This window comes from Ursus maritimus, unplaced genomic scaffold (genome assembly GCF_017311325.1).
Source record: "Ursus maritimus isolate PB19 unplaced genomic scaffold, ASM1731132v1 scaffold_31, whole genome shotgun sequence".
Taxonomy (NCBI): Eukaryota; Metazoa; Chordata; class Mammalia; order Carnivora; family Ursidae; genus Ursus; species Ursus maritimus.
This window is the reverse complement of record NW_024425675.1, coordinates 2,544,060-2,564,571: the sequence shown is the minus strand read 5'-3', so window position 1 is coordinate 2,564,571 and position 20,512 is coordinate 2,544,060. Positions and strand designations below refer to the sequence as shown.

The 20,512-nt window shown below is 37.3% G+C and overlaps 1 protein-coding gene across 2 annotated transcripts in view; it reads right to left on the bottom strand.

Moving 5' to 3' along the window:
* Positions 1-20,048, bottom strand: part of CUL2 (cullin 2) — a 97,546-nt gene extending 77,498 nt beyond the window's left edge. The window contains exon 1 of one of the 2 annotated variants that reach the window (XM_040645255.1): positions 19,905-20,048. The gene's annotated coding sequence lies outside the window, so the exon portion shown is untranslated. Of the gene's footprint in view, positions 1-19,657; positions 19,808-19,904 lie in introns of those variants that run through there. The other variant, XM_040645254.1, reaches the window with a different exon arrangement.
* Positions 20,049-20,512: the final 464 nt, after the last annotated feature.

The window sequence follows — 20,512 nt, the reverse complement described above, 5'->3', positions numbered from 1 at the left end:
CTGAAATTGTCTCCTAAATTCTCTGCTTCACAACAGAAAACTCATTTAACTAAAAATCTAAGTTCCTTTATCTTATTTAAATTGTTTACATGGTAATTTATTTATGACGAATTTATATTAGAATGATACAGAGCAAATAAAGAAACAGGACCGTGATTACTGCACTATTCTTCTACATCTCCCAAGCTGTCTGGTAACTCGTAAAAATAAATGAGTCTTCTTTATCCCTGTGCTTTACTAAAGACTACATCATGGTCCTATGACTGACATGCTGCCAAGACCATTTCCATCTCCACTTAGATTATGTCCCATTGAGTATTCACAAAGTTCTCACATTACCACCTTAGTTTTTTCTGAGTTCCACCCACGCAATGTTAGGGTTTTGGTTTTGTTTTGTTTTGTTTTTAAGATTTTGGAGAGAGACAGAGAATACAAGCAGGGTGAGCAGCAGGCACAGGGAGAAGCGGGCTCCCCGCTGAGCAAGGAGCCTGATGTGGGACTTGATCCCAGGACCCCGGGATCATGACCTGAGCCAAAGGCAGACGCTTAACCAACTGAGCCACCCAGGTGCCCCAATATTAGGGTTTTTAACACTTAGGCAGTACACAGGTACTATGCCCAAGGCCTGTGAGTGTTATGAACCCTAAAAATAAATCACAGGCTCTAAAAAAAGAAAAAAAAGAAAAAAATTGCAAAGAAATTCATGTATCATTACATTTCATTTCCAAATAAATTCATTTCCATTTCATTACATTTCCAAATAAATTATGTCAAATTATTTAATTATAATATCTATAAAATTTTCATTACATTTGAAAAGAATTTATAGGCTAGATTTTCTCAGAGAACCATTTCTAAATATGTATGATTATGAACAGTAAATTAAATAATTACAAAAGTAGTTTACATAAACAGTTATCATATGACCCAGAAATTCCACTCCTACATATATACCCAAGAGAAAACATGGCCACACAAAAACTTGCACACAAATGTTCACAGCAACATTATTCGTAAAGGCCAAAAAGCAGAAATTAACTCAAATGTCTATCAACAGATAAATGGATAAATAAAATGCAGTATATCCATACAATGATATTCCACAACGTAAGAGAATGAAGTACTGAAAGATGTTACAAAATGGATGGACCTCAAAAACATACTAAGTGAATGAAGTTGCTCAAAAAGAGGTCGTCTGAATGCAGTCTATGCTACATATATTATATATTCAAGCATTACTAACCTTCAACCTACAAGTCAGCAAAATCCAGACTGTAGGAAACTACTGGATAATCAGATTTCTTCAATAAACTATGTACACATGTAAGAGAGAAGAGAAAAAGGGAGAGAGAGATATAGAGGGGGAAGTGAAATTAGACAGACTAAAAAGCACATTAATCAATTACAGTATGAACGACCTTGTTTGGATGTAGATTTAAGGTCTTTTGCATTAAATTATGATACCCCTGGAAAAAAAAAATAAAAATAAATAAATAAATAAATTATGATACCCCTGGAAACTTGGACAATGATGGGATATTTGATGACCTTAAATAATTTTTTACTTTTTATAATGATAATTATAAAATAAGAAGTTTTTTTTAAAAAATGAGAGTCCTTATCTATTAGGGTCATATTCCAAAATATTTATGAAGGTAATGAAATGCTAGTTGAGATATGCTTCAAAATTAACAGCTTGCAGGACCCCTGGGTGGCTCAGTTGGTTAAGCGTCTGCCTTTGGCTCAGGTCATGATCCTAGGGTCCTAGGACCAAGTCCTGCAACAAGCTCCTTGCTCAGCAGGGAGCCTGCTTCCCAGTCCTGCTTGCGTGTGTGCGCTCTAACAATAAATAAAATCTTTTAAGCAAAAAAATATTTAAAAATAAAAAAATTTAACAGCTTTCTTATGAACTAATACTTAGAATGAGTGACAAGTACATGTGGGTTTATTACACTACTCATTTGTTTGTATCTATTTGTAATTTTCCAAAAGAAAGGGGTAAAAATCCTTCTTCTCATCATCAACAGTTTCATAAACATGCGTTGAGGGGAGCACATAAAAGAAATAAAAAAACCTAAAAAAGAAAAGAGATAGTAATCTAAGAGGTCTGACATGCTATCAATATGTACCCTAAGAAAATCAGAATGAGAGGTAATTATCAAAGAAAAAAATATCCTAGAACTGAAGAACATGAGTTTTCCAATTAAAAAGGGTCTACACAATACCCAGAATATTTGATTTTAAAAATAAATAACAGGCATCTCTTTTTGCCATATTAAAACACTGAGGATAAAGAAAAGATTCCAAAAGTTTTCAGAAAAGAAGAACACGTTACAGCAAACCCTAAGCTGGAAAGTCTAGATTTATCAAGAGCAACACTGGAAGCTGGAAGGTAATATAAAGCAATGCCTTCAAAATTCTCAGGAAAAATGACTAACCACCTAGAATTCTCTATCAAGAGTGATATCAATGTACTTTCCATGCAGCCTTTTTTCACAGGAAAACAGAAGATATTATCTATCAGGAGGAGATGAAACAAACCAAGAAAGACTTGGGATCCCAGAAACAGAGGGATCTAACAAAGGAGGAACAGGAATTTTTCAGAATAGCAACTATACAGGGGCGCCTGGGTGGCACAGCGGTTAGGCATCTGCCTTCGGCTCAGGGCGTGATCCCGGCGATCTGGGATCGAGCCCCACATCAGGCTCTTCTGCTATGAGCCTGCTTCCTCTCCCACTTCCCCTGCTTGTGTTCCCTCTCTCGCTGGCTGTCTCTATCTCTGTCGAATAAATAAATAAAATCTTAAAAAAAAAAAAAAAAAAGAATAGCAACTATACAGAGTTTAAAAACAACCTGTCCAGAGAGACACATAAGAATAAAAGGCTCCAGGAGAATTATCCCCAAGAAAAGGGGAAGGAGAAACTAACAGATTGTCTCAGGCGTCAACAAACTTTTCTTGTAAAGGAGTAGATAATAAATACTTTAGGCTTTGAGAGCCATCCAGTCTCTTACAACTAATTCAATTCTGCCAGGCAATAAGCAAATGAATGAGCATGGTTGTGTTCCAATAAAGCTTTACTTATGAGAGACAGGGAGAGGGAAGGATTTGGCCCCTGAGCCATATTTTGCCTAACCCTTTCCTTCCTCACCCACCCCCTCCCACCCCACCCTCATTGCATAACCTGTTTGGACACTGCAAGGAGTGAGCAGCTCTGGTGGAGAATTGGGGGATAATTTATGTAGATTACCTTAAAAACTAAGCAAAAGATTAAGCGAATATTTCCTAGTTATGACACAGAAAGCCTGAATCATTAAAGAAAAAAACTGATAAAAAATTAGACTTCATCAAAATTAACAACTTCTAGTCTTGGAATAATGCTGGCAAGAAAATGATAAATATATAGTAAAGATAGTGGATTACTGCTTATAAAGCTAGTTATAAAGGTTAAAAAACAAAAGTAGTAAAAATAACTATAACCGTAATAATTAGTTAAGCAATACACAAAAGGATGTAAAACATAAAATGTGGGGGAGAGTAAAAATGTAGAGCTTTTAGAATGCATTCAATCTTAAATTGTTATCAATTTAAACAGTTACAAATATAAGTTGTTATATGTAAGCCTCATGGTAACCACAAAGCAAAACAAAAGAGACACAAAAGATAAAGATACACAAAGATAAAGAAAAAGGAATTTAAGCACACCAATAAATAAAGTCATCAAACCACAAAGGGAGAGAGCAAGGAAAGAAAGGTATAAAGAGGAGCTACAAAACAGCCAGAATACAATTGACAAAAAAAATGGCAGTAGGTGCATACCTATCAATTACTTTAAATGTAAATGGACACAACTCTCCAACCAAAAGACAAAGAATGACAAAATGGATTTAAAAACAAGACCCATCTATATGCCACCTACAAGAGACTCACTTCAGATTTAAGGATACATACAAACCGAAGGTGAAGGGATGGAAGATACTCCTTGCAAATGGAAACAAAAAGAAAGCTGGGATAGTTAAACTTATATTAGACAAAATCAAGAAGGAAACATCAACGTTAAACATCTTAGAACAGATGGACTGAATAGATATATATAGAACATTCCATCCAAAAGCAACAGAATACATTCTTCTCAAGTGCACATGGAACATTCTCCAGGATAGGTCATATATTAGGCCAAAAAATAAATCTTAATAAATTTAAGAAGACTGAAATCCTATCAAGCATTATCTCTAACCACAATGGCATAAGACTAGAAATCAATAACAAGAAGAAAACTGGAAAATTCACAAATAAATGGAGATTAAACAACATGCTACCGAACAACCAAAGAGTCAAAGAAATCAAAAGAGAAATAAAAAAAGACCAAAAGGGATGGAAAATGAAAAATACAACATACCAAAACTTGTGGGAATCAGCAAAAGCAATTCTAAGACGGACGTCTGTAGCAATAAATGCCTATACCAAGAGACAACAAAAATCTCAAATAAATACTAGCTCCACACCTCAAGCAACTAGGAAAAAAAGAGCAAAGGAAGCCCAAAGTTAATGGAAGGAAGGAAATAGCAAAGATCAGTGGAAATAAGTGAAATAAAGAGTGAGAAGATAATAGAAAAGATCAACGAAACTAAGAGCTGGTTCTTGGAAAAAATAAACGGAACTGACAAACCTTCAGCTAGACTCACCAAGAAGAAAATGAGAACTCAAAATCAGAAATAAAAGAGAAAACATTACAACTGACACCACAGAAAAAATAAAGGATCGCTAAGAAATGACTATGAACGAATAATATGCAAACAAATTTGACAATGTATTGAAAAAAATGGGTAAATTCCTAGAAACATACAACTTACCAAAACTGAATTATGAAGAAATAGAAAATCTAACCAGACTGATTACTAGTAAGGAGGTTGCATCAGTAATCAAAAACCTCCCAGCAAACAAATGTCCAGGACCAAATGGATTCACTGGTAAATTCTACTAAACATTCAAATCATTAATACCAATTGTTCTCAAACTCTTTCAAAAAACAGAAGAGGATGGAACCCTTCCAAACTCATTTTACATGGCCAGTATTACCCTGATACCAAAATGAGACAAGGACGCCAAGAACAGAAAATTATAGGCTGATATCCCTGATGAACATAGATGCAAAAATCCTCAACAAAATACTAGCAAACCAAATTCAACAATACATGAAAAGGATCATACACCAAGATCAAGTGGGATTTATTCAACATCCTCAACTCAATCAATGTGATACGCCACATTAACAAAATCAAGTATTAAAACCATATGATCATCTAAATAGATGCAGAAAAAGCAATTTAACAAAATTTAACATCCATTTATGATAAAAACTTGCAACAAAGTGGGTTTAAAGGGAATGTACTTCAACATAACAAAAGCCATATATTAGAAGCCCATGGCTAACATTGTAATCAAGAGTGAAAAGCTAAAAGCCTTAAGACAAGTATATCTACTTTCACTACTTTTATTCAACATACTATAGAAAATCCTAACCACAGCAATTAGACAAGAAAAATAAGTAAAAAGCATCCAAATTAGAGAAGAAGTAAAACTGTCACTATTTGCAGATAACAATATTATATATAGAAAATCCTAAAGGCTCCACCAAAAAACTGTTAAAATAAACTAATTTAGTAGTGTTGTAGGACACAAAATCAGTACACAAAAATCTGTTGTACTTCTATACACTAAGAACTAACTACCAGAAATAGAAATTAAGATAACAATCCCATTTACAACTGCATCAAAAAGAATACCTAGGAACCACAGAGGTGGAAGACCCACACGCTTAAAACTGTAAGACACTGATTGACAAAAAATTGAAGAAAACACAAAGGAAAAGATATTCCATGCTAAAGCTATTCTGTGTTAAAATGTCCATACTACCTAACGCAAATTACTGAATCAATGCAATCCCTATCAAAATTCCAGTAGCATTTTTTTCCCCACAGAAATAGGAAAAACAATGCTAAAATCTGTACGGAACAAAATAACACAAACTCATAGATAGAACAGACTGGTGGCTGGTAGAAGTGGGGAGTAAAGGGTGAGCAAATGGGTGAAGAGGGTCAAAAGGTATAATCTTCCAGTTATAAAATACGTAAGTCCTGGGGATGTGATGTACAGCATGATGACCAGTTAATAATACCATATAGTATATACTTGAAAGTTGCTAAGAGAGTAAATCCTAAAAGTTCTTATCAACAGAAAAAAAATTTCTAACTATGTAACAGATGTTAACTATACATACTGTGGTAATCATTTAGCAATACATACAAATACTGAAATCATTATGTTGTAAACCTGAAACTAATACGTTATATGGCAATTATACCTCAAGAGAAAAAAAATGAACGAAAAGAAAATGAAAAGCTGCAGCCTGGGAGAAAATATTTGTGAGATATAGATCTGATATAGGACAGATACACAACACACACACATAGGATTAGTACCCAGAACTCTCAAAGAGCTCTCTGTAAAGAACCCTCAAAGCTCAGTAATAAGAAAACACACAATCCAATTAAAAACTAGCCAAAAGACCCAAAGAGTTCAGAAATATTGACAGCAACTGAGTACATAAAAGATGTTCAACATCATCAGTCATTAGAAAAATGCATATTAAAACCTCAATAAGATACCACTACACACCTATTGGAATGGGTCAAAAATCTGACAGAATCAAGGGCCGATGAGGATGTGGAGCAACAAAAACTCATTTGTGCAAGTGGAAATTCAAAATGAAATAACAACTTAGGCAGTTTCTCTTAAATACACACCTTTCATTTGACCCAGCAATACCCTTCCTGAGTATTTATACGTTAGAAATGAAGATACAGATTTCCAAAAAAAAACCTAAACACAAATTTTACAACACCTTAATTCGTAACTGCCCAAAACTGGAGACAACCCAAATGTCCATCAACTGATGAATGGAAAAACAAAACATGGTGCATCCACGCTGTGGTATAATATTCAGTAACAAAATGGAATGAATACTGATATAGGGACAACAACAGATGATTCTCAAAAGCATTAGCTAAGTGAAAGGAGAGACTCATTCGACTAAATATCATATGATTCGATTTACATTACATTCTGGAAAAGGCAAAAATACATGGACATACATCAGATCACTGGTTGTCAGAGGCTCAAGAAAGACTACAAAAGAGTAATAGGAAACTTTTGGGGTGATAGTAATTGCAATGGTTCTTACATGACCATATAAATTTGTCAAAATTCAAAGAACATTCTATGTCTAAGTTATACTTCCATAAACCGGACCCCTCAAACTCCAGATGTCCATCCTTCTGCAGTATTCCAGATCTCAGTAAATGATATCATCACCCAGAGTTCCTCAAGCCAGAAATTTTATTAGTCATTCTTGATTTCTCTTACCCTCCTCTACAAATCAATCCAATCAATAAGTCCTGTCAACTCTATCTTCTAACCATTTCTTGAATTCATCCCCTTCTTCCCATTCCCAATGACATCCTAACCAAAACCACCACCTCTTACCTGATCACTGCCACAGCTTCCTAAGTGACGTGCCTGTATCCTCTTTTGACCCCCCGACACGTCACAAACTATGACCAATGTAAGCTTTCCAAAATGCATACCTGATTATTTCACACACTCTGATTAAAATTCTTCAAAGACTAACTTACAAACTTTAATATCCATCATATATTTTATTGTTTAACAAAAAAAAATTCGGTCTAATTTGCCACTCTGACATCTTTCCAAAAGTTGGTAAATATTTTAATAATATTCTGATAACAAAGATTTTAAAACAAGTTATCCGTTCTAAGAGAATAGCTAAGTAACCTACAGTAAAGATGAGAATAAAAAAGTAATCAGGAAAATCAAATAGATGAGCTAGCTAGATTTCCGACAGAAATGTTCTAAAATCTCTTCTAAGTTTTTCTCCTCACTACACATACTTCGTTCCTCAGAATACTAAAAGCTGACCGGTCACTAAGAATTTTCACTTTCCAGTGAGTTTTAGGTTTCTGAGGTTGAAAGAGAGCTCCAAAAGAACACGTTACTACCTCAAGTATGATGTGTTAACAGAGCCTGACAAAACGGTTTTAAAAACAAATTTACAATAATAGACATAAAAAACATATCGCTTTGCCAAGATCAGATGGATCTTAATTTGAAACAATAATATTCTTCATTTAGACATTTTTCCTTTTTTTTTTTTAAGATTTTATTTATTTGACAGAGAGAGAGCGCGAGAGCGAGCGCACAAGCAGGCAGAGTGGCAGGCAGAGCGAGAGGGAGAAGCAGGCCCCCCACTCAGCAAAAAGCTCAGGAAGGACTTGATGCAAGGACCCTGGCATCAGGACCTGAGCGGAACAGATGCTTAACCAACTGAGCTACCCAGGCACCCATGAACATTTTTCATATAAAGAACTGATCTGGATAATTACATTTCAGCAGGTAAAGCAGTAAAAGAATCTCAAAACATTCCATTTTAGGTACAGAACTGACACACACAGTTGGATAAATATTTTATTTCAAGTATAAACTATTTTAGTAAAATGTACAACCATGTTTAACATCTTGATGAGGGTGACTACAGCTTAACTACTGATAAATGCTTTAGTACGCCACATTTCAGTTGACTTCCAAAAGTATGATTTATGAATAATCTAAAAGGCTAAACACTTAATATTGTGATTATCTCTTTTTTAAAGATGTATTTGAGAGAGAGAGAGTCCACACACGCACGTGCATACACACGTGGGGGGGAAGGGGCAAAGGCAGAGGTAGAGTCTCAAGCAGACTGCACTGAGAGCAGAGCCCCATGCAGGGCTTGATCTCACGACCTTGAGATCACGACCTGAGTGAAAAGCAAGTGTCAGATGCTTAACCAACTGTGCCACCCAGGGGCCCCGTGATTCTCCTCTTAGTAAAAAAACAAAACAAAACAACCAAATGATGACTCTTTATTTCAGTTTGATCACTACTGACAAAAATTTGGCCGTTCCAAAAATTACCAATAATATAATACTGGGGCCTAAATTGCAGATAGTCAATAGACCGTAATTAGTTTTTCAAATGACATTTAGTGAGCTTAGAGCAGGTTAAATTCTAATTAATATCATTATAATTAATATAATTTGAAAGAAAATACTTAAGGCCCAATACGGAACATTATTAACTTTGCAGTATTTTCATTTCCATAGGAAATGCTACCTCTACTACACACTGACTAAAAATGCTACTGTCATTTCATACAAAAATAAGCTCCAAGATTGCATCTAAACAATTTCATCTTACGGTATTCAAATGAGTGAGCCAATAAAGAGCCAAAAGATATCTTTGTTATTTGATGAGGCATGGGGTACAATGCTTTTTGTTGCAGTAAGATTTGCTCCATGGAACTCTAAGTGCTCCGCAAGTGTCACTTCCATCATATGTAAAAAAAAAAAAAAAAAAAAAGACGAAGTAGGGGAAAAACAGTAAAGAGAAATACAGTAGTCTCTCATCAATCTCAGTTGGAAGAAAACCCTTAAATCTCAAAAAAAGAGAGTGGGGAGTAAGGAATGTATTTACACTACAAGTAAGTTACAGAAGTCAAGTGCTTCCAAAATAAACCCACTTGACTGGAATTAAAGACCCTTCTCTCCTCAGTGAACTTGAGATTCTCCCCCAAGTCTCTACAGAGATTTTTTTTTCTCAAGTTTTCACATCACTCTTATCAACATGAAGTTTAATGTTCCTTTTACTTGCTTTCTCACTGTTTTTCTTAACAATTTAGGCAAGGAATTTAAGACACCAACCAGCCTTAAAAAATAAGAATAAGAAAAAGAAAACCACTCTCATATAAATATCTCAAATGAGTTAGAGAACTTGAATTTGTCTAACTCCCTCAAAGGCAGGCAAGCTCACCCTGGCATGCATGCTGAACAAAGCTGTGACCAACCGGCCTTTCCACAAATAATTACAAGATCCAGAGCACTATTTTTCCTAGGCCTGATCTACCCAAACATTAAAAAGGGTTACCCTAATCATCCTGTCTTTGCACTACCCAAAGAACTGCAATATTTGTCATCCTATTCTTTTGAAAGCTAAATTAAATCACAAATATTTAAAAATCTTGAATTTAAGCCTTTTCTCACAAATATAGGCTAAGATGCTAAGACTAATATTTTAATATTTTATAATTTGCTTTATCTGCATTGTTATGGGTTACACAGCTTTTATATGGAGGAGGGAATCACACACTAATCAGTTTCTACTTGTTTATTATTGGCTGTAATAAAATTTAGAGTCCTTGCTTCATCTTCCGATTCTATCAACTTTATCACTATTTCTCAACTGGTCCTTTTTTCCATTCAAATTAATATACTTGTGAGCTGCTATGTGTTAATTCCCACTTAAATCCTGGCACAGCTGTAGAAGACACAGACATGGGAGAATAAGAAAAGGTGCTACAGCTATGGCGGATACACATCAACTTTGCTCACCACTTCCTGCTTAAAATTCCAGAAGACAGCAGGGACAACACAACCTCTTACAATCCCATACTTTCACTTGAGTGTCCCTTAAGGTAAAGAATAAAGACAATCCAGGGGCGCCTGGGTGGCACAGCGGTTAAGCGTTTGCCTTCGGCTCAGGGCGTGATCCTGGCGTTATGGGATCGAGTCCCACATCAGGCTCTTCTGCTATGAGCCTGCTTCTTCCTCTCCCACTCCCCCTGCTTGTGTTCCCTCTCTCGCTGGCTGTCTCTCTCTGTCGAATAAATAAATAAAATCTTAAAAAAAAAAAAAAGAATAAAGACAATCCAGGGGTACCCGGGTGGCTCAGTCAGTTGAGCATACAACTCCTGATTTGGGCTCAGGTTGTGATTTCAGGGTCCTGGGACTGAGTCCCATGTCAGGCTCCCTACTCAGCAGGGAGTCTGCTTCTCTCTCTCTCCCACTCCCTCTGCCCCTCCCCCTGCTTGTGCTCTCTCTCTCTTAAAAAAATAAATATTAAAAAAAAAAATAAAGACAATCCAACACAGCAAGTTATAAAAAGAAATGCAAAATAATGACACCAATTTTCCTACAGGAAGGACCTGGAGCAGGATGTACCCTGCCCATTCCTTACGATCATCATAAAAGCATCTAATTACAGAGTTGTTAATAATAATAACAGTAATAATAATAATAGCAAATCTTTATTGGCTTCATATACTCCAGAAACCATGCTAAATACATTTCATACATTATCTCATCAATTCCTCAAAATAACCCTAAAATGGCTATTATCATTTTCCCTGTTTTAAAGATGAAGAGACTGACATTTAGAAAATTTGGGTAAAATACATATATAACTAATAACTAGCAATCCCTGAATCTGAATCCAGATCCATTTGGCTTCAAGATGAAGCTCTCATCCACTGTCCTGTACTGCATTTATTATTTGCCACTGTAGAAACTAGAGTTGGCTCAGAGGAAGTGGATGCCTTCTAAAAGAAGGCAAGTCCCACCTAAAAAGCTGAATGTCAGGATGGTGGAGAAGTTTCTGCCAGATGTCAAAACATAAGAAAGAGGGGCACCTGCGTGGCTCAGTCAGTAGAGCCTGTGACTCTTGATCTGAGGGTCAACTCTTGATCTCAGGTTGAGAGTTCAAGTCCCACACTGGGGTAGAGTTTACTTAAAAAACAAAATAAAACAAACAAGCCATGAGAAAGAAAGAGAAGAAGGAAGGAAGGAAAATACTGGTTTCAAAAACGAAAAGGTGTAAATCAGGAAGCTAATATTCTAAACTGACTCTGTCGATGACAGTGTGATCCTAGGCTAGTTGCTATTTCATTTTCTCCATCTGCACAACATAAAAACAGTATAAAAAGACAATATTTATAAATACATTTCAAGTTTGCTGGACAATGTTAAGTTTAGGTAGTATTATTTTCTATTCTTTTCTGTAATTTAAGTTTTCCATCCATGTTTTTGAATCTAATGAAGACCAAAACGGTACCACTGCTGAAATCTATATGCTTTTACTCCCTCATACTTTATTCCCATATATCAATTTAAAAGGCTTTAATTCTGTTTTTCTCATAAGCAGTTCATTTTAATGTTCACCTGTTTCAGATAGGAAAAAAATACAATTCCTTTCATCATAATGCCAATTTCCTTAATCCTCGATTACCTTCTTTATAACTGATTTTTAGCCTTCTAAAATTTAACTGCCACGCTAGTCAAAGTTTGGAGATAACTAAGTGCCAATATAAAGCCATCTATAGATAATCCACACAAAATACACTGTCCTTACTTATATTATATGCAAAACTTAACTCAAAATGGAAGAAAGACCTATACTTAAGATCTAAACATACAAAATTTAAAAACTCATAGAAGAAAACACAGGGGAAAAGCTTTGACATCGGATTTAGGAATGATTTATTGGGTACGATACCAAAACGCAAACAAAAGAAAACACAGATAATTGGTCTTCATCAAAATTTAACTTTCATGCATCAGAGGACACTATCAAGAATGAGACAATCCACAGAATGAGAGAAAACATTTACATCTCATATGTCTAAAAAGAGATTAATATCCGAGTATATAAAGAACATTCTAACAACAACAAATTTTTAAATGGGCAAAAATCCTGAACAGACATCTCCCCCAAAGATACACGAATGGCCAACAAGCACATGAAAAGATGGTCAACATCACAAGTCATTAGGGAAATGTAAATCCAAAATACAATGAGATACTACTTCACACCTAGTAAGATGTCTATTATCACAACAAGCAAACAAGCCAAAAATGGAAAATAACTAATGTTGGTGAGGATGTGGAGAAATTGGAATCCTTATGTAATGCTGGTGGGAAATGTAAAATAGTGCAGCCACCATGGAAAACATTTCAGCAGGCCCTCAAAAAACTAAATATAGGGGCGCCTGGGTGGCACAGCGGTTAAGCGTCTGCCTTCGGCTCAGGGCGTGATCCTGGCATTATGGGATCGAGCCCCACATCAGGCTCTTCCGCTATGAGCCTGCTTCTTCCTCTCCCACTCCCCCTGCTTGTGTTCCCTCTCTCGCTGGCTGTCTCTCTCTCTCTGTCGAATGAATAAATAAAATCTTTAAAAAAAAAAAAAAAAAAAACTAAATATAGAATTACCATATGAGAGCACCAATTGCTCTTCCAGGTATATACCCAAAGAAAATGAAAAGCAAAGAACGGAAAAGATATTTGTGTTACAACATTCACCGCAGCATTATTCACAATAGCCAAAAGGTGGACAGAACTCATGTGCCCATTAACAAAAGAATGGATAAGCAAAATGCAATACACACAAAAGGAATGCTGCTCAATGGCTGCAGTTTCTATTTGAGATAATGAAAAAGTTTTGAAAATAGATAGTGGTGATGGTTGTGAAAACGATGTGAGTACAATTACTGCTACTGAACTGTACACTTAAAAATGGTTAAAATGGGAAGTTTTGTTATGTACATTTTACCACAATAAAAAAAAAAAACAAAAAAAGGTACAGTCGTCCTAAGTGTTTAAAATCCAGATCATATGGACAACAAAGTTCTGATGCAAAAGAAAGTATCTAAATCTCAGTGCAAAGTGATCTCTAAAAAAATTTTAAATGTAATTACAACAATACTTAGAACTATGAAGACAAAATGTGATTACTTTTGGTTTATATAGACCTTTACCAAATAAAAGAAATATTTTGAAAGATAGCTTAACATGTTTCTTAAGGTCAGGACTATTTGGGGATCTTCTTGTTACATTCATTATTCTGGTCATTTCGTACCAAAGTATACTCTATTTCTCACTGTCAGAAAACAGTAATTATAAACAAAGGGGGACAGCTAGCATAAACTCTACAGTGTTTGACTGAAATCAGAGTTATCACTATGAACTCATGGTTTTTAATAAATACACACATAGATAAAAAGATACAGAAATAAATATGGATGTTTGTATATGTGTGGATTAATGTGTATACATACATATATTTCTAGCTCTGTCTGCTGAGAGGGCCTAATAGGAGCAATGACACCTCAGCAGCAATAAGCACACATTGCATCCAGATCTTGGTTTCTAAATATTATCTCCAATAGAAGGAACCGGAGCTCTTGGACAAGTGACTGATTCCAGGGTCTCAGCAGAGAAACACATGATAAACCTAGAAAATGTTATCATGCCAGAAAAGAAGTGTTTCCCTAAAGAAAAGAGAAGGGGGCATGTTGAAAAGACAAAGAGCCAACCTGAAGACCATACCTGGAACAATCTGAGCAACAAAATAATGACAGTATTAGATTATAAACCATAGAAAAAAACAAATATCTATGACTCAATACTAATACAAACAAATTACTAAATAAGTAAGGGGCAGTTCTTCCCTACAGAAAAATTCTAATTAATAAATGTAGAAGGAAATGAGAAAAAATCACATCAGACGAGCACCACTATAATAACTGTTACAGGCAAGATCTGTACAAGTGGGCAAAAGTTTGAGAACAGGGATATCTGCACAGTTTCAAAGAATCTCCCCAAGATATCTTGTAATAACAAAGAGAAAAATGGTGACTTTACAAGTAGAGAAATTTGACAGACATCACGTCCACCAGATGAGAATTAATATCATCTCAAACAGGATATACTGACGTCCTGTACTCAACATTAGTAGTTGAAGGCAGGACTCAACATTACACTCAACATTACTTCTAGAGTATTTTTGCCCAAAATGCAAAACTTCAATAAATCAAGAAAACATCAAACCCAAAATGAGAGACATTCTACAAAATAAATGACCACACACTCATCACAAGAGTGAAGGTCATGAGAGAAGAGAAAAGACTATCACAGATCAGATAAGACTAGGGAGACACAACAACTAAATGCAATGTAGGATTCTGGCTTGAATCATGAAACAGAAAAAGGACATTATTGGAAAAACTGGTGAAATTCAAATAAGGGCTGTAGTTCAGTTAACAGTATTGTACCAATGTTAGTTTCCGGTTTTGATCACTGTGCCCTGGTTGCATAAGTTATTAACATTAGGGAAAGCTGGGTGAAAGGTACCTGGGTGAAGGTATATGTTTCGAAATTTAAAAAAAAAATTTTTTAAGTATCCTATACTTTCTCTCCCTCAAGTGAGTTAAAATAAAGTTGAGAAATTCATAAGTATTTACACAGGGTAGGCAAATCCAACATTTCAATATTTGAAAAGCAACCTACACTGAAACAAGACTTAAGTCATTGAGATACTTATGTAGTTGCAGGTGCTAGAGATGCTGCCTTCAAGAAACTTACCGCTGGTAAGAGAAACAAAAACGATAAATTGTCAACTTTGTTGATAAAAAAAAATTCTGACACACACAATCAGGCTAATGATTAAATTACAAGAGTAACATCATTTATGATGTTAAAGTACATAAATGAAAATCATTTAGATAACTAAAATCTTCAAATAGAACATTAACACCTGTACATTTACAGAATTTAAGTTAGCTTAACACACTCACTACACATATTTCAAATGGTAGTCTTATACATAATCAGTGTCTAATGCTTCAAAAAGTACTATTTTTTTAAACATTTTTTTAAAAGATTTTATTTATTTATTTGACAGAGAGAGAGACAGTCACAAGCAGGGGGAACACAAGCAGGGGGAGTGGGAGAGGAAGAAGCAGGCTCCCAGCGGAGGAGCCTGATGTGGGGCTTGATCCCATAACACCAGGATCACGCTCTGAGCCTAAGGCAGACGCTTAACGACTGAGCCACCCAGGCGCCCCCAAAAAGTACTATTAAATATTTTCCATCAAAGATTATATTTCTCCAACCTAAAAACTAGTAGCTTACTTTAATCTCAAGCAAAAAAGAATACAAGAGAAGTAAAGATAAAAATAATGACCACAAAAATCAAACCAAACAAAACAATTCTTAAATCAAGAACAATCTCGGGGTGCCTGGGTGGCTTAGTCAGTTAAGCATCTGCCTTCAGCTCAGGTCATGATCCCAGGGTCCTGGGATGCAGTCCTGGATTGGGGTCCCTGCTCAGGGGAGTCTGCTTCTCCCTCTCCCTCTGTGCTCTCCTTCTCTTTCAAGTAAATAAATAAAATCTTAAAAAAAAAAGAAAAGAAAAGAAAAGAAAAAGAACAATCTCAGGAAAAAACAGGTAGATAAATTTGCATAGCAAGTCACTGGCTAAAGACAGCTAACTGAAAATCAAAATGTCAATCAATATATAAAGCATTATAAGTTCATTAAAAAATATTCCATCTCCCCTCCTCCAGGTTGGTCAATCAACAGGGTTCAACAGCAGCCCAACAGTTGTAGCAAATGCTAATGATCTTAACACTACTCACTGTCTCAAAACTTTTAAGGATCAAAAGACCTACACTGTTCTAGTAGTATCTCCAATAAGCCTTCCCAAACACAAAATAGTAACATAGGATGACTCTAAATATTCTTAAAGATAATAATACAAGGATTATACTAACATCTGCAATATAATAGAAACATTACTGTTAAGATTCAAACCCAGGCAAAGAGCCAGATCACTCTGAACAGATATTTTGATTAACTGATTACTGAGCAAGGATTCAGTCATACATCTCAAGTATCAATAACTTGTTATAAATCTAACATTCCAAATCTCTGCCTGTTTTTCCTAGACTTAAAAATAATCAGTCAAAAGTCTTCATAATATTAAGATTCCAGGGCTGATCCTATCAACAATTTTCTTGAATTTAATTGACAGTATATACACGAAAACACTGCCTTCAATTATAATCAGGCATTTTCCAGCTTATAAAGAGAACAGGCAGATAAGAAAGGTGGAACACAAAAGAAACAGTGCAAACTTCTGTAAAAAGTCTCACAAAAAGTAACAGCTCTTTGAACAACTCCACATCTGCAGGTCCAAAACTCAGAGAGCAGGGATCAACTAGAAAATGTTGCAGTATTCCAGGGCTTTCTCCACTTCTCTCTGCGTTCTTTCCTTAGGGGGTCTCAATCTGTTTCATAACTTAAACACCATTCCATACTCTATAAAATACAAGGCGTCAAGGCAGGTGAAGTATGCTACCATTTTGGCAAAGTGGGGAGAACAGTATATACATATTTGTTTATATGTGCATAAAATATATCTTTGCAAAGGTATGTAAGAAAACATGAACTCTGTTTAGCACCACAAAAACTGGGCGTAACAGGAGACAAAAAATAGGGGAGATTTTCACTCTGTACCCCATCAAACATTTTAAATTTTGAATTATGTGAATGTAGTTTTTATTCAAAACATAAATAAACCAACAGATAAGAGCTGATGACGCCCCATCTCTTTCTCTCCTCACTAGAATTTAAGTCCCATGAAGACGCAGATTTTTGTCACTACTATATCCCCACTGCCAGGTCCACTGCAGGTGCTTGAAAAACATTTGTTGAATCAATGACTTCTTAAGCTCTTCACTAAACTCCAGCTTGTATATCCAACTGCCTACTTCTCACTTCCACCTGAACATCTAACAGGTCCTATTTAACATGTCCTATGCAAGCTTATCCCCATGTAGCATGCTTCCCTCACCACCTTCTCATCTCAATACATGGCATCACCATCCTCCAGCTGAAATCCAAAACCCAGGAGGCACCCCTGTCCCAACCAACCGCACTTTCATGCAAGCCACAAGTTCAATACCTTTAGCTCCAAAATATACCTCAAAAATCTTTAACTTGTCTCTAACACGCCAGTCCCTAATCTACCACAGCCTTCTAACTGGTCTGCTTCTTTTCTCTTCTTATCCAATCTCCCCTGCAGTCAGACTGTAAATCAGACCAGATCACTTCCAGTTTCCAAAAATTCCGATAGCTTTTCAATGTACTTTAAGAATAAAAGCCAAACTCTTTGGACAATGAGACCTCACCAGATCTGGCCCTTGGCTATGACCTAACTTCTGATCCCCCACTAGGGTCCACAGGCACTGAGCTTCTTTCAGTTTACTGACCCCAAGCTTTACACCACCTCTTTGAACTTCCCTGTGCTGTTCCTTAGATAGGAATACTCCTCCCTCAGACTCCAAAGGCAAAACCCTTCTGACTTTTCAGGTATCAGGTCAAAGGTCACTTCAGACAGGTCTTTCCCAACCAGGGCACTTGAAGTAGTCTTTTCTCAGTCACCACCACAACTTTCCATTTTTTTTCTTTCACTGCACTTAATGAGTCCCTGAAATTATTTTTATTTATGTCTTATCCATTTTCCCGACCCCCACCGGAATTGAAGCTCCAGGAGGGCAGAAACTTCACATGCTCTGCTTACTGCTGTATCCCTAATGCCTGCAATAATACTTGACATACGAACCAGGTACTAATATTTAACTGACAGATAAGGCAAAACTGACTTTAAAGAAGGTCCACAACACTTAATTTTAAAAAATGACAAACTGGTGAGGATAAAAGACATGGATAAACCATCTTAACTTTCATCAAACACTGAAAATCACCAGAGGATGGAGAGTGAGATTATTTCAGATGCACCTGAACATTCAAATACATAGAATAGGCATTTTGCACACACTATGTGCATGCACACTGCAGAAATATTCCCCCAAATTATAAACAGCATCTGAAAAGAAAAAAAGGATAACTCAAAACACTGTGTACATCTGTAATTTCACCTAGGACTCTTTTGGAAGGGTCTTCCAAACACTGTATTTGGGTAAAAGAGGCAAAGTATAACCAATTTGTCTGCCTTGGAAAGGAATGTGAGACTCTAAAGGGTAGGGAATAGCCTTCTGAGTGCTTTTAAGTATCTACTTGGTAGTCAGTAATCAATGACAACAAAGTGAATATTTCCCACAGTTTACTTTGAATGTACATTTGGGACAGATATAGTTTGAAGATTTTTATATTGTCAAGTCAAAACGCCTACAGTGAACGTTAATATCTTCAAATCTTATCTATTCTAGTTATCTAATCTAATTATGTTCAAAATTTAAACTTACACGGTACCGCCCATCAACTGGTAATAGTAATCCCTGAGGGAAAGGAGATGATTTAACAATAACAGTGTGCAATTCACAGATGTTTTATTTACATGCACGTATCTGTGGGGTTGTAGGGAATGGTCCAGACTCCCTAGTGTGTAAGTGCTCTGAGGAGTCTAAGGATCTTATTTCACCAGACCCTAAGTGTAGAGACAGGTCTGGAGTGCACGTAGGTTACTCCTCCCCATAGCTATCAATCTTCACTGTCTGCGGAAACAAAAGTGAAAATACTCGTGGCAAGGATGAAAGAAATTGATGCCCCCACACACGCCCCCAAACACAGAGTTGTGTATCCGTGTGAGCTCGTAAACAAGCAGAAGAGTACACGCACTCTCACCTTCCCTCCTTCGGAAGAAAATGGGGCCGAGGGAGGGGCGGCCAAGGCCGGGTAGGGGAGGCCCGGGATCCAGTCCAGGGGATGGCCGGGCTTAGGGGTCAGCGCTCCGGGGAGCCGGGGTCACTTACAGGACACCATCTTCCCTCGCCGCCCCCCTTCCATCCCTTTCCCCTCCCCCCTTCTCGCCCCCAACTCCTTTCCTCCGCCCCATCCCCGCCACCCATTAACCGGGAAGGGAAGTTTCCCGGCGCCTGCAGCCCGGCTCCCCGACCCTCAGCGGGGTTACCTTCTGCAGAAGCGGGACAAGGGACAGGGGACAAGGGGAGGGGGAGGCAGCCCGAAGGAGTGAAGGACGAAGCCCCCGGCGAGGAAGGTGGGCGGCGGCGGCGGCGGCTGTCAGCTCGCGTTCCCCTGCTCACAGCGCTGCCATTACTGTGCGCCGAGGCCGCCTCCCCGGCCGGCCGCCGCCACCGGCCCAGAAGATACGGGGGGTGGGGAGCGAAGCCCGGGGAGCCCGCGCGCCGGACGCTCACCTGCCACCGCGGGAACACAGCAAAGCTCAAGGCCGCCGCCGCTCCCGGACGGGACAGGGGCGGCGGGGAGAGGGGAAAGGGGAGTAGGAGGGGCTGGTTACGGGATCCGTAAAACAACCGTCCTCCGGAGCGCCCGGCTTTTCCCCCCCACACACACCCTTCGGGCTCCTTCTTCCGCTACCTCCAAATCCCCCCTCGGAAAACAATGGTAGAGTCCGCGTTACGGCAAGCGCAGAGAGCCCGATTTAGTGCAATTGCGAAAGGCCACGGAAATCAGTATTCCAAGTGACTCCTTGCGGTATTCCCTGTTAATGAGACAATCACGGTTCGCAGAGATCGAGAGACTCAGTACCCACCAAGTTTTGGCACTACTAGTAACAATATGTCAGAAAGGTATTTTCAACAAAAGTACTTTCCCTTTGAGTTGTTTCACACCTATGTGAATATTCTGACATTTACAGTCTCCTTGCCAACACTTCCATAGGCTTTTCAAATTGTCAAAAATATATCAGCAAAATTATGTTCCCCTCTGACATACTCCTTTTCTAGTGGATTTTTGTCTCTAGATAAATTCTGAGACATAAATGTATTTTAAATAAAGGAACTTC